We start from the raw sequence: 14,612 nt of genomic DNA, 5'->3' as shown, positions 1-14,612 counted from the left end.
TCCTCTCACTGTAAATCATTCATGGGGTAGTTCTCTTATTTCTGTTATCCCTATTTCCTGGTCCAGTACCCTTATCTTCGTTACTGTAATCTTTACAAAGTTAAACAAATCATCCTTCTAGGTTGATAAACCAATTTTTGGATATGGGGGATTAAAATATCAACTACAATTAGTCTTACAAAAAAGTCATTTTTCAATAATTCTAAAGAGCAAACTAAGAGATTCTTAGAAAACTGCATCTAGAGACGTGACATCTACTATTTCTGAAATCCTGACTTAAATGATCAAACAGCTACTGAAGTAGAGAAAAACATAAGGGAAAATATCATCCATAAAAGGCAGAACTTAAGAATTTCTTCTACATATAGTGCATATAGGATCAGATTGAAAGAAACAGACACATCTACTCAAAACTGTCCTACCCGAGAAGATGGTTTCTTAACCACAAGATGTAAACAGAGCAGAATTTGCCCAAGATGTTAAAATCTATAATTTTCTTTTTGGCAGGATATATTTGAATAATGACACTAAAGACATGCTAAAGGAAAGACAGGCTTAAGGAAAAATAGGCCACCTTCCTTGGAACAGCACACTAGCATGTAGGTTGCATTAGGCTTTCCAAAAGCAAACGGGATAATCTGTAATAGGAAGCAGCTCAGGCGCAAATCATTTAGCTCAAAGGCTTTATACTAAGCAATGATGAAAATGGCCCCATAATGTACCAGGTATGGAAGCTGGACCAAATAGAAAAAATTATTTTAATTGTACAGTAAAAGCTCTCTGCTGGCACAGAGTCTTTCTTACACCTAAAGAAGAGATTAAGTAGAGAAATTTCAGTTCTGAGACTTAGAGAGCCCACCCCCTCAGCTTCCCTGGTGGCTGGATCACAGACCTGGTAATGGACTCATAGTAAGTAATCATCTAGCCATATAGGTCAATAAGCAAAGGCCACAAACGTGGGGAGGAGTTATTGATATAGTGACAAAGGCCAGTTTAATGCATCAGTGAATTTTGAGGACACAGAATAGTTCCTACTACCCTTGGAGCATAACCAAATTTTGATTATATTACTCTTGCATGTCTAAAAATACAGTACATATGAATAGTCAATCCTACAAGTCACATATTTTGACCAAAATATAATAAAACTGGAAATTAATAACATAAAATATGAAACATTACAACTTATACACATTAAGAATGCACCTTAAAAAATTCTCATAAATGACAACTTATTTAGTGTAATTAAATTCAATAAAAGCATTACATATAATAATGTATGGGTTAAATCTATGATCAGAATAGTCAGCTCTAAACAGTTGACATGTGAAAGAAATAAGTATCCAACTGAAAAATGTTTGCAATTATAATAAACATAAATAATGTTAAATAAGAAAATAAATATGGCTGCATTAAAAAGGAGAAAACAATAGATAAATTCCAGTGCATGATGTATTAGAAAAGATAAAATTAATAAATATATCTAGGAGCTTTAAAATGATCAATGTAAAGCACAAACAAAATGTTATTTGAAGATTGAGAATGAGAAACAGTTTAAAATCTTTAATAAATAAATGATGAAAAAAGTTTAAGAAATATAATTTCTACTTCTGTTACTATGGCAGGCCAGATATCCCTAAAGTTCTTTGCTCAAAATACATCTAGATCCTGTATACATTTTAACACTCTTCTAGACTTTCTAGAAAGTAATGGAAATGCCCTCCCACCCTCAAAGTGTCTGAAGCTGTAAATGAAGCAGCAACTACTAAGGGATAAGCCAACTTTAATGGTGGATTTGTCTTTTGGGCAAATGCCTACACCTTGAACTGAAATAGAATTCTGTGTTTTGTGCCTGCAGGAAGAAAGGAGTTTACGTTGACTCTTAGAAAACTTTATACTTGGAACTTCAAAGGTGGAAGGGAGTGAGTAGCGGCTTATGACTCAAGGGAAACAGTAAAATTCTTGTGAGAAGAAGATAGTATTAAAACTTCAGATTCCACACAATAAAGTTCATAATTTTAAAATACACCCAATACACAACAAAAAGACACTTGAGTGACTATCACTAATGGAGTGCAAATGTTACAACCCTTATAGAGTTGAATTTGCACTACATATTAAAATTGTATAGGCAGCATCTCATTCTACCTATAGCAATCTATCTTTAAGATTCATTAGCAAAAATACATAATGACACATATACAAAATATTAATTATGGCTTTATTTGTAATAACTGAGACCTGGAAAACAACCCACATTTTATCTCTATGAATTGATGAAATAAAATCTGATATATCTCTAGGTGGATTATTATGAGTGTCTAAGAAAGATTGAGGAAGGCTTTTATATATTGCCATGGAATAATCTCTAGGATACTTTTTCAATGGAAAAAAAAAAAAAGGAAAATACACAACAATGTTTACAGTATGCTTTACATAAAAACATTTTTTGTTTGGAAGAGGAATATATGTGTACGTATTTGTACGCATATGTATTTGATATATATCTGTATGTGTCAATTTGCTTGTATTTACTAAGACAAAAATGGTAAAATAAGCAAGAAAATAATAAATGTATAACTATATAAGGATGGAGGAAGTGGGGATGGAAATTAACTTCTACGAATTTAATTGCTTTATGGTGTTGACTTTAGAACATTAATGTTTTACTTAAAAATAAATTAACAAGAAAAATAAGGCAATGTTCACAAACTGAAAGGGAATAGAAAAAAGTTTCCAAATGTATATCAAAATGATTGAAAATTAGTTTTCTTTACAACATTGACAGAGATTGATTTAATTCTATCCCAATTTTATTTTCAATCATTTATCAACAATGTAGAATGATCTTTCTTCCTTCTTGTTTCTTTTGCATTTATTGGTGGTAAATATCTTCATTTTATAAAACTTTCATATGTATATGAAATTTCTTCATTGGCTTTCTCAGACTTTTTGTTTTTCCAGGAATTTTTAATATCTAGATGTTATATTCCCCTAATACAAAATCATTGACCAAGAAATTATTTCCAAATTCAAAGTTATAAAGTTTTTCCTTGATGTTTTCTTCTAAAACTTGTATAGTTTTATTTGTTATATTTGGGTCTTTGATAGATTTTGAGTTAATTTTTGTATATAGTATAAGAAAATGGTCCAACTTCATTTTATTTGTTTATAGTTATCAATTTTCCTGGAAATTAATTTTTTAAGGAAATGTTTTCATAGACTATTTTGCCTCTCTATTCAACATTCCATTTGCTAGAATTCACATGATACATTCTCAGACAATAAAGATTTTATATAATTTTTATATTATAAGTTAAGAGAAAAGACAAAATGTCTTTTCTAAATGTTCATCATTTGTTTAGTTCACCATTCAACAAGAAATGCCAGTCTCCTACTTGTGATCTAGTTATGCAGAGGAGGAGGAAGTAATACAAGAACTCTAATTCTGTTTAGTGAGACTCTCAGTTTAATGCTCATTCCTACACTGCACATTATATTTCTTGTTATTATTTCATTGTTTCTGGTTCACATTATTGAAGAATAAAATATTGTCTGAGCTTTGCCCCTGGGAAGTGGTCCAAGAGCAGTATTAATTTCACAAAAATGCCAATTTCTAGATACAAAGCATGCAGCAATGTATATAGGGTTCAAAAGTTTAATATGGTTAGCTAGAAAGATATTATGAAACTGTACATGCTGCAATTAACTTTCAACCATTATTGGAAGAAAAGAATTTCCTTCCTATTCAACATTAAGGCTTTAATTAATTTTATTGATGCATAAAAATATTTCATTAATTATATATAATGCTTAAAAATATTATATTTAGAGATTTTTGCTTTTTTGATGCCTTTGCAATCATTAAACTGTGTTTTTTATTTTCTAAGTAATGACTTTCTGTATTATGGCTGTCTTCCTCCTACAAAATTCTAATTAAAAAATAGATTTAGGAAATTACAATACTTGAAATTCTATCTTCACCTCATTCACTGGAATTCTGTAACACAGTTGCCTGACAGAATTTGGCTGATGGCTTAAATATCAGATTAAGTAAATGGCTCAGTTTCTTTCCCTCAGCTTAAAAACCACATTCAGGTCTTCCCCCAAGAAAGAAAAGAAAAAAACAAATATCCATTTATTCAAAATGACCTCTTAGCAAACTATCTCATGGCTTTTTCCTCTTTCTTTTATAGTAAGAGTTTCTTTTCTCTCTTACGCTTTAACCCCTTGAAATTAGGCTTCTATCTCTGACTATTGACCACATTATCTCTGACAAGGTTAATCAATGACTTCTTACCCTCTTAATTATTCCAGTGGACTATTTTCATATTCACATTATTTAGATTTGATGGCCCTTGACAACGGTGTCCCTTCTTTCCTCTGAAAGCCCTCCCTCAGCTTTTGAGTTAGCAATCTCCTCCAAACTTCTTCCTACTTCTCTAATGATTCCTTGTAAGTCATCTTTGTGGACTCACTGCTTCCAGCTCTTTACATGATGGTGAATCAAAGGATCTCATTCTCAGCCCATTTAGCTCACACTTTGCACAGTCTCAGAATATGGAAAAGACACTTTTGACTTTCATCATTATGTGCTCATGAAGCCCGAGTCAATGAGTCCAGACATGAAGGGCAGGACTTCTGTGAGGAAGCACTCACTGGATATTGTCACGTGGATGTCTCCTAGATAGGTCAGAAAGAACATGTCTCAGGCTACCTCGCTTCTCTCCTGTAACTGCTAGCTCAATTACTACAATAGGCTCACTGGGTTTCTTAGCAAGGAATCTGAGTGTCTGTCTTAAATTTAGCATTTTACTCATTTTACCTCCACGTCTTATTTATTAACAAGTCCCAAAGATTCTAATCATAACATAACATGTTACACATATGCATTTGTTACTCGTATGCATTTGTTACACATATGCATTTCCACTGTTGGTGTTTTGATTCAAACTTGCATCACCTCTCATTGAGACTACCGCTCTGACCTCTGACTCACCTTGTCTACCTGTTTCCATCATCCATCTGTACAATGCTGCTGATCTTCCTTATAATGAGCTCTGCTCTCATGACTACCATAATTCAATACTACAATGGTTCCCATTGTTTACAGAACATCCCACCAACCATTTTTGCCTTATATTTTGCCATGTCTTTCTTCTTCACATACCTGTAACTGGTGGCAAGCCCAGCTAATTACAGCTACTTTAATGTACCATGTACCTCTGTGCATTTGTCCACTGGACAAAGAAAACTCACCTTTTCTATTTACTTAGTTCCCTGGCATCTTTTGAACAGATTTTCAAAGGCTCTACTGGGAAAAATTACATAATTGCTTTGTGTATCCCTGATATCCTAAGACTAACTCCAGAATTCTAAATTCCCAAACAAGCAAATATCATCATCCAAGCACACCAGTTTGCATTTTACACAATTTACTTCTAAGGCAACTAAAAGCTTAAGATGGCAAATCTCATCTCTGCTATGTTTTTGGACATCTTTGTTCATTTATATGCTAATTCAAATGGAAAGCAATATGTTGTAACGATGGTGGTTATTCCAGAAACCTGTGCACCTAATACCTTTTTAACACATAATTTAATATTGTAATTCAGGGATCAGCAGTAAAACTTGATTCCTTCTGTTGTTTTGCAAATATGTTGATTATTTCCTTAAGGAAACAGTGTCAAACAGTGACTTCTCAGTCGAAGTGGCAACAAGGTCTTACAATCTGTTCTGGCTCATTGGACTTCTTAGTTATACACACAAATGTTGAAGAAAGTGAAATGACAATGTGAAACAACAAGAAAAAAATGAATGATGGAATATAAAGTGGACCTTGGCTCACACATCATAGAGCATAGTTTTCATAAGTGAAAGAACCACTCTTTAATTATAAGACTCACTAAAAGAGAAATTATTTTGGCTTTAAATAATGTTTTAATAAAAATCCATAATCAAAACATTTAATTAGTAATTCTTTACAGAAACAATGGACTGATAATCTTATTACATTACTTTATAAACATTAAATTGATTTTAAAACGCTGCCTGTGTAGATTGTGAATTTCATTACTGCTATTGACTAAATAGACACTAGATACTAAAAATTTGAGGTTCCTATGAATACCAGTTACTTATGGTGGATGAAAGACAAAGATTAACTTATATTTTTTAGTCTGTGTTTAATAAAGTAGAACTAAATAAATGTAACTTTGTATTTCAGCATTTTTTTACTTTCATGTTTGCCAAGATTTCAGACGGTTTAAGTGGCAGCATTCTAATTTTAAATGATTTCCCATCCACTAGTCCACATTCAGCATCAACATTATTAGAGATGATCTTTAAAAGTGGCTAGAAGTAATCTATAGTGACCAGCCATCACACAGTGATAGCACCACTTAGCCATCTCACTCACAAAGCACCTATCTTATATTCCCTTGTTCTATAGTTATTAACACTGATTTGTTTCTCCAACATAAGTGTAAATTCCTAAAGGGTATGGATTATGTATCACATATCTTGATACTCCCAAAGTAGTATAAAACCCTGCACATAGCAGGTACAGAGTAAATGTTTGTTAATTTATTGCCTGGGATACAGAAATAATTAGAGTAATAGGGCTTTTTTTTTTTTAAGAGTTGAACTTTACTAAAGAAGAGGAAGAAGATGTTTAAAATGTTTGGGGAATGAAAACAAAAAAATTAAAAGCAAAATCTACTATCTAGATTGCCGGACATATAATCATATTGCTTTGAGTGAACAAAACTTGTGCTGTGCATATGGTTTAAAAAGACAACACTACCGAATACAAGAGACTCCATCGTGGAAACTCTTAAACAATCTTTGAAGTTCTGTATAGTGATCTTAGAAAGTGCTGCAAAGAAGAATCAGTAGAAATATACGACTCTTTAGATATGAGTGAAAGTGAAAGCATTCCAAAATTGCATCCAGATTTTAACTATAAAAGCTGAAGACTCTAAATCCATCAGATATAGGACACCTGAGATTATCCCAGCCCATTTCCTATTCAGGGGCAGACTAGCTGTCCGGAATATTGCTGAGCATGGGGCACCTCAGACAATTAAAGGAATCAAGACCTCTTCCATATCTGAGAATCCTGACATATGAATCAGTTATGTTAGCATCAGTAAGAAAAAATATCTCAGAAGCATACAACAAGAAGCACTGTTTTCTTGAACACATGGTTGTGGATCAGCTAGGGTGGCTGTACTGAGGCTAATCAGTCAACTCTGCTTTAGGCTATAGATGTATACGTGTGTTGGATGACTCTGCTCGACATGTCTCATTTTAAGCCTCTAGCTAAAGGGTCAGTGCTTACCCAGTATATTTTCCTATTTTGGCAAAGGTAGAACAATCAGGCATTACACAAGCACATTTCAAGCTTCTATTCACAACCAATAACATTCCATTGATCAAAGCAAATCATACAACCCAGTCAAATGGCTGAGTGTGGGGAAGTACACACTACTCAATATGAGGCTATGTCAAGGATACAGAAGTATAAGACTACAACAGGGGAGTGAAGAATCAGTACCAATAAATCAGTTTCTTATATCTAGCATTTTAAAATTCCAGAAATTCTGGAACCCTGTTATAAAATATTAATACATTCTAAATATTTATGTTTAATAAATTACTACTTTGAATATACAAACAAATACAATTATGACTTTTATAAGCTCCTTTGGAGATTTCAAAATTCAAAATGTGAATTATTAGCATGGTAACATTAAGGGAAAAATTTCATTAAAAAGTTACAAAAAGGTTGTGTGTGTTTGACAATAATGCAAGCCTAGGTCTTCAATATACTGATCATAGCCATGCCTGGTAGATGTACACATAGTGTACAGCTTCTATAGATTTGAATGTCTTACAGCAAACTCATTTTACCTATCATGTTTTCTGATGATGCAATAGATATATAAGTCATGCAGAGCCATAACAAAAGTAATTAATGTAAGACCAAAGGTTCCTTGAGGGCAAGAATAGATCTTTCATTTTTGTTATAGCCAATGTCTATAAACTCCCCAAAATATAAAAGCAAATGATGGTTGCATAAAGAATGGAGAAATAAACGTAATTTTGCTTTTGCAAATGTAATTTGAAGAAGGACAGTGTTAAATGGTGCGCTAATTTTCCTATTAGACTAGATAGTTGTTTCCAAGGATGGAGCTGACTTACCTCGGTTCTTGTCAATATTCAGAGTCTTCTTTTAATGTTTTGGGATACTTGAGGATAAGGTAATATAAATATTTTCTTGTAATATAACCCAAATGTTTTAAGGCCTCATAAACTTGCTTATTTATTCAACAAATATTTTTAAACACCTAGTCTGTTCCAGATAAAATTAGGGCACTCGGATATTGTAGCGGAGAAAAGGTCAGAAAAGATCTTTCCTCTTAGAAAGCTCACATTTTTTAGGATGAAAAAGACAATAAATTTTAGAAAGAATTACAATAAGTAAATAATGATTTTAAAGGATGAATAGTACAATGATAATTAAAATAATTTGATGTGTTGGAGTGTGACTGGATATTTAATTTTGACTTCATAATTATGGAAGGCATCTTGGGAAACATATTTAAATTGAGACTTGAGAGAAGAGAGACCTGTAAATATTACAGGAACCCATTTCAGGCAGAGAGGGCACTTTGTGTGAAGTCCTTAAGATAAAAGTGAACTTAGCATATTTAAAGAAGAGACAGAAGGCCAGAGTGACTGCAGCAAGTTGAGAGAGAGAAAGAGTAGAATGAGATGTTGTAGGAGACCAAGAGAATACTTTTTCATGCAGAGCTTTATAAACCAGGATAAGGAGTTTGCATTTTAATGTAAATGATGAGAAGACATTTGAAGTGAGTAATGACTTGATTAGACTTCTATGTTTGAAAGATAATTAAGACTGCTATTTGAAAAATCAATTTTAGAAGGACAGGGCAGTCTGGAAAAGCAACAGTCACAACTTTGACTTGAGTCCATTAGGAATGGGGTGGAGATAAAATTATAGCTTCCAAATATGCTCTGTAGGTTGAGTCCGCAAGATTTGCTGTTAAAACTGAGGTAGGATATTAGTAAAATAAAAAAATCAAGATTAATTATTAGATATTTAGCTTTAGTAGTAGGGTAGATGGTGGTGGTATTTAATGAGATAGAGACAATTGAGGGAATAAAAAGTTAAAGCAAGCTTCCATTTTTTAATTTTAAGATTCTTATCAGAAATACACGTGGAGAAATACATTTTAGATATGTGATATTGGAAAATCTATATCTCAGGAAATGACCACGGCTAGGAATAAAGTGTTATTAACATATAGACGTTATTAGTGTCATGAGATTGAATGAGATCATATAGAGAAATATTTCACTTAGGGACTAGAACTGGTCCAAGAATGAGCCATATTGTACTTCAATATTTCAAAGTTGAATAGAAGAAAAGGACCTAGTAAAAGAGACAAAACATACAGTCACAGTAGCTGAGAGAAGAAAGCGTTCAAGAACAAAAAATATCAAAGGAAAGCAAGAGAGTAAATAATAAAAATGTGACTATATTAGGGTCTCAGCAAGAAATAAATGGCATATGCAAATTAAGGTAGTTCAAGAAGATTCAGTTAAAAGACTTTTTACAAAGATATTTCCCAAGTATCTTAGTTCATTTTATGCTGCTGTAAGAGGAAAGCTTAGATTGGACGATTTATTATAAACAGGAATTTATTGTCACACGGTTCTGGAGGGTAGGAAGTCCAAAGCACTGCCATCTTGTAGGGGCCTTCTTGCTGGATTATCACACGGTAGAAAGATGAAAAGAGAATGTGTGAGATAGAGAGAAAGATAAAGGGAAAAGGGGGGCAAATTCATTCCTTATAAGGAAGCTACTCCTGCAATAAAGGCATTAATCCATTGATGAGGACAGACTCATGGCATAATCACCAATTAAATACTGTCACTTCCTAATACTGCTTCTTAAAACTGTCACAATGGTTATTAAATTTCTACATGAGTTTTGGAGGAGAAAAATATTTCAGCCATAGTACCAGGTATAAGGGAATCTCAAGGATTAGTAATAACAAAGTTTCACTGTTAGATCCAAAGCAAACAGAGGATATAGTGGTTATAGAATGTGAAGTGAGTTTCCTACAATGAAGTCTACTATTTTTAAAAAGTAGCATCGTTCAAAGAACACAATCAACTTACAAATTCTTGTGAAGAGAATGCTGAAAAATTAAATACCCCCATCTAACTTGCATCTTGGCCTCTGGTCTTCCGTGGATGCTTCCTATTGGCTAAAGACAGCTGGAAGCCAGAAGGCAAGAAATACAACTATAACCCATGTAGATCAGCCTTCCAGGGCATGAAGCAAGTGGAAAGGGGTGAGGAAAGATTCTAAAGGGCCAAATAGGACTATAAGGCCCAGGGAACACTAGGTTTGGTAATAAGCACATTGTGGCTGACATTCATTAGAAAAATGTTAGTAGATTAGTTGGGAAAAAAAAAAAAAAAAAAAAAAAAACTGAGTTGAAGTGAATTGAGGAGAGAAATTGAGGTGAAGTGTGAAGAAAGGACCCTGTAATTCTTAATGAAGAAATATGACTAAAAAGGGAGTACAAGATATAAGAGATGTAAGAAATTACCAGAGTAAGTTTAGGGTCTGCTGAAGATTCTTTCTTATTGTTGATGTTGTTTCTTGTCATTGTTCTTGCCATTTTAGTTTGGATATAAGAGGAATGATCTACAGAAAAAGTGAAATAATTGAAAGATAGGTAATAATTACGGAAGAAAAGATCTTGGGAAGATGAGATGAAGTAACCAAGACAGGGGCAAAATTTGGCCAGAGATAAGAACAAAGTAAACTTATGTATAGTTAGAAAAAAAAAAAGACAAAAAGGATGTGGATGGTTATGGGAAGGCTGTTTCTTTGCAGAATGAGAAAATAATGAAACTTTTATTTTCTTTGCCATTGAATGTGAGCAAGGAATGAAGAGGATGACTGGAGTAGAAGAAAACTTCAACCTATTTTGGACAACAGGAAAATTAACATAGTAGGGAAATGCAGCCAAGATATTTAGGGATTAAGAGTGCATATTTGAGATCTGTGGCCCTTAATTCAAAGTAAAACAGCTGGCAAATTATTCCAGAAGACATTCAATGTCTTAGATACTGACACTAAAGAGATAGAATGTTAAGCTTAAACAAATCTAGGCTTTTGTCATTCACGTTTGATAAAGAAAGCAGCACGGGAAATAAACAGTTTTGTAGAAAGAATTAAATCAATTGTAGTCTCTCATCTTATGCAGAGGCCATGAGAACATAAACTTGGTTACTGAGTATAAGAAAATAATAGGTCAACACACATGTGGTCTCTAAAAGATCGCCAAGATACTACTGATGCAGATGATACTTAAAGATGATACTAAGATGATACTTAAAGCAGAGCTGGAAGATGAGGAGATGGCAAGGAGGGAAGATGGTTGAAGGTTGCATATTTAATATAATTAATAAAGATATTCATTGTAGTACAGCTGAAATGATGTAGAGACAAGAGGAAGGAAGAGAAAAACCAAGATTCTGGGAGGATCATCCATATTGCCAAGAATGTTGATTATAGGTAAGAGTCGAAATGCAGAAGTGAACAAGGGGAGGAAGTAAATAATAAACTTAAAAAGAATGGCTGCCAAAAATCCTAGGGTCTGGAGACAAAAAGGGAAATAAATCGCTTCAAATAAGCAAAAAAGATCAGGGAGGATTTGTGTCTCAATGCTGGGACCTAAGGTATGTAGACGGTGAGAGGAGAAAAAGAAAGCAAGTAAACAGGCTTTATGTGAGAGGGCTTGATCAGGGCTGAGTGGACTAACGTGGGGCCGGAAGGGAAGCTTCAGAGATATGGTTAAGAACATAAACGACATTGCTGTTGATAGTGATCATTGGCCACCAGAAGAAAAACTCAGAAAAGGAGGAAGCAATTGAAACTGGGTCAGGCAAATGTATGCACAGAGTGATAAGGGACTGTGTGGAAGGGCCTTTATGCTTGGTTTGTTGTAGTAAGTAAACAGGAATATGATCCATGAAGGAGTTAATCCTCTCAACATCTTAGGGAAAGCTGGCTCACCAATTTCAGCTGAAAGTGCAGGGCCACAGACAACTTATGCAAGTCTTGTGGGTATAAATGTGCTAAGTTTAACATTAAGGAGCTCATTCTGATGGCTTTGTAGGGTTGTTCCTTGTAGAATATAGAAAAGATCCAGCAAAAATATCACCATAGTTATTACGTGCAGGACTCCTCAAGAGTGGCCTCATGTGAGTTCAGAAACAAGCACAGTATCTGGCAGAGAGTGATACTCAATAAATACTTGTTGAATGAAGAAAAGTCATATATATTCTTCAACTTTAACCTCCTAGTTGAAATCTGCTGGTTCTAAACCATTTACTCCAGCTCTTCTTCTGAAGCCATTGGCCAGCACTGTCCAAGTGCGCCACTGTTGGCCTGGCTGCCACGATCACTCTGCGGTGACTCTACAGTCCCTGAGTTCTAAGGCAGGAATGGAGAGAATGACTGTGTCTTTGCCCCTCCTGTCTGAAACAGCCCTGGTTTCTTTAGCCTTCTCAAGATCCTTCTTCAATCTGTGCACTGTAACATCATTCTGTGCTCTAATTGGAGGGACATTATATTCTCAGCCATTTCCTTCTTCCCTTCCCCTTACAACTTTCTCTTCTGCATGCTCTCACTCTCAGCTCCTGTTCTTTCTAGTACCATCTTTTCTTTCAACATCAAATGATGCAAATAAATAGTTTGGAAATCACTTGCCAAATACATCTGTTTCTTGGTTAAATGCATGAAAGTTTATCAAGAACTTGTTATTTGATCAAAATATCTAAAAAGAAAAGTGCCTCCTCTCTCATTCGTCTGTTTTTCTCCTATCTAGTGTACCTGATAGGGGACAGAAATAAGTTATTGCTATACATTATTTCTTTTTGGGATGGAGGGGAAAATAGCTCACATTTAATTGGGACATTTTAAAATTGTACAAGTTTTTTTTTTTTTTTTTTTTGAGACAGAGTCTTACTCTGTCACCCAGGCTGGAGTGCAGTGGCACCATCTCTATCTCCCGAGTTCAAATGATTCTCATGTCTTAGCCAGCCTCCTGAGTAGCTGAGATTACAGGCATGCACCACCACAACCAGCTAATTTATTTTATTTTTAGTAGAGATGGGGTTTCATCGTATTGCCCAAGCTGGTGTCAGACTCCTGGCCACAAGCAATCCACCCACCTCAGCTTCCTAAAGTCCTGGGATTACAGGCGTGAGCCACTGCACTCAGCCGAATACTTTGCAAGTATTTTGATACCTGCCCCCCATATTTAGTCTCTTAAAATGACAAGAAAACACCAACCAATCACAGGTTTAATAAGTTTACCCTTTCCATTTCCGTTTGTAACACCCAGTATTCCTTTGAAATATGAAATGGACCTGGCAGTGGCCAAGAGTAACTTTCTGCCTCTTACCCCAAACAGAGTTGGTTCTCTAGTGCTGTGTTGCAGTGGCACTTGTCCAGAATTGGTACCTCCCCATAGTTGGCGGACTTTAAATCTAACAGTGAAAACAGATTTTTCCCCTTCACGGGAAAGGAAAACAAACAAACAAACAAGCAAACAAACAAAAAACACTCTTTAAAATCCACAGATTTGGATGTGAGGTCCTTCCTCCTGTCCCATCTCTTCAGGATTTTTTTTTTTTTTTTTTTCCCATTGGAGCAAGAGAGATGAAAACCTAACCTGAGTTACAAGATAAATGAAACAAGACTGCAGTGACCACGAGCAACTGGGATTGTCCTTTACCTTCCACATCCAATGTATGCACTTCACAGCAAAATGACAAATATAACAAATCCACAAAATACAACAGCTAGAATTACAAGATCGATTCATCCAAGGGTGGTAGAAGGCAGGAAGAAAAGGTGGAAGGGTAAACATCACAGGGAGAAAACCAAAATATTCAAGTCAGTCCAGGCATAGGCATTTGCAAATGATAGAAAATAGCTGCAGAAAAACCTGTGGTCCTTTCACACTCAACGGTGGTGTTAAAAATCCATACACTCGGCTGGACCCAGTGGCTCATGCCTATAATCCCAGCACTTTAAGAGGCCAAGGCGGGCAGATCACCTGAGGTCAGGAGTTCAAGACTAGCCTGGCTAACATCACCCTCTCTGTACCAAAAATACAAAAATTAGCTGGGCGTGGTGGCAGGCACCTGTAATCCCAGCTACTTGGGAGGCTAAGGCAGGAGAATCGCTTGAATCTGGGAGGCAGAGGTTGCAATGAGCTGAGGTAGTGCCACTGCACTCCAGACTGGATGACAGGGCAAGACTCCATCTCAAGAAATAAATAAGTAAATAAATAAATAAATCCACACACTGGTGCCAGGAAGATCCTGCCTTACAGGCACCAGAGACAAACATTCCAATTCCTCAGAGAGAAGGGAATAAGTAGAGGACCCTTGGCAGAGTGGGTCCTGCCTTTCCTTGCAGGGGTAGGTGAACAGGTGAAAGAGCTGCCACAACCTTCTCCAATCTTGCCTATCTCCTTTGGATGGCAGGAGAC

At 35.1% G+C, this 14,612-nt stretch overlaps 1 pseudogene; it reads right to left on the bottom strand.

Moving 5' to 3' along the window:
- The window catches only part of LOC105513300, an 89,970-nt pseudogene extending 79,261 nt beyond the window's left edge, over window positions 1–10,709 (bottom strand).
- Window positions 10,710–14,612: the final 3,903 nt, after the last annotated feature.

This window comes from Colobus angolensis, unplaced genomic scaffold (assembly GCF_000951035.1).
Source record: "Colobus angolensis palliatus isolate OR3802 unplaced genomic scaffold, Cang.pa_1.0 Scaffold228, whole genome shotgun sequence".
NCBI classification, from domain to species: domain Eukaryota; kingdom Metazoa; phylum Chordata; class Mammalia; order Primates; family Cercopithecidae; genus Colobus; species Colobus angolensis.
Note: the sequence above shows the minus strand (reverse complement) of the source record. Positions and strands in the feature narration are given on the sequence as shown.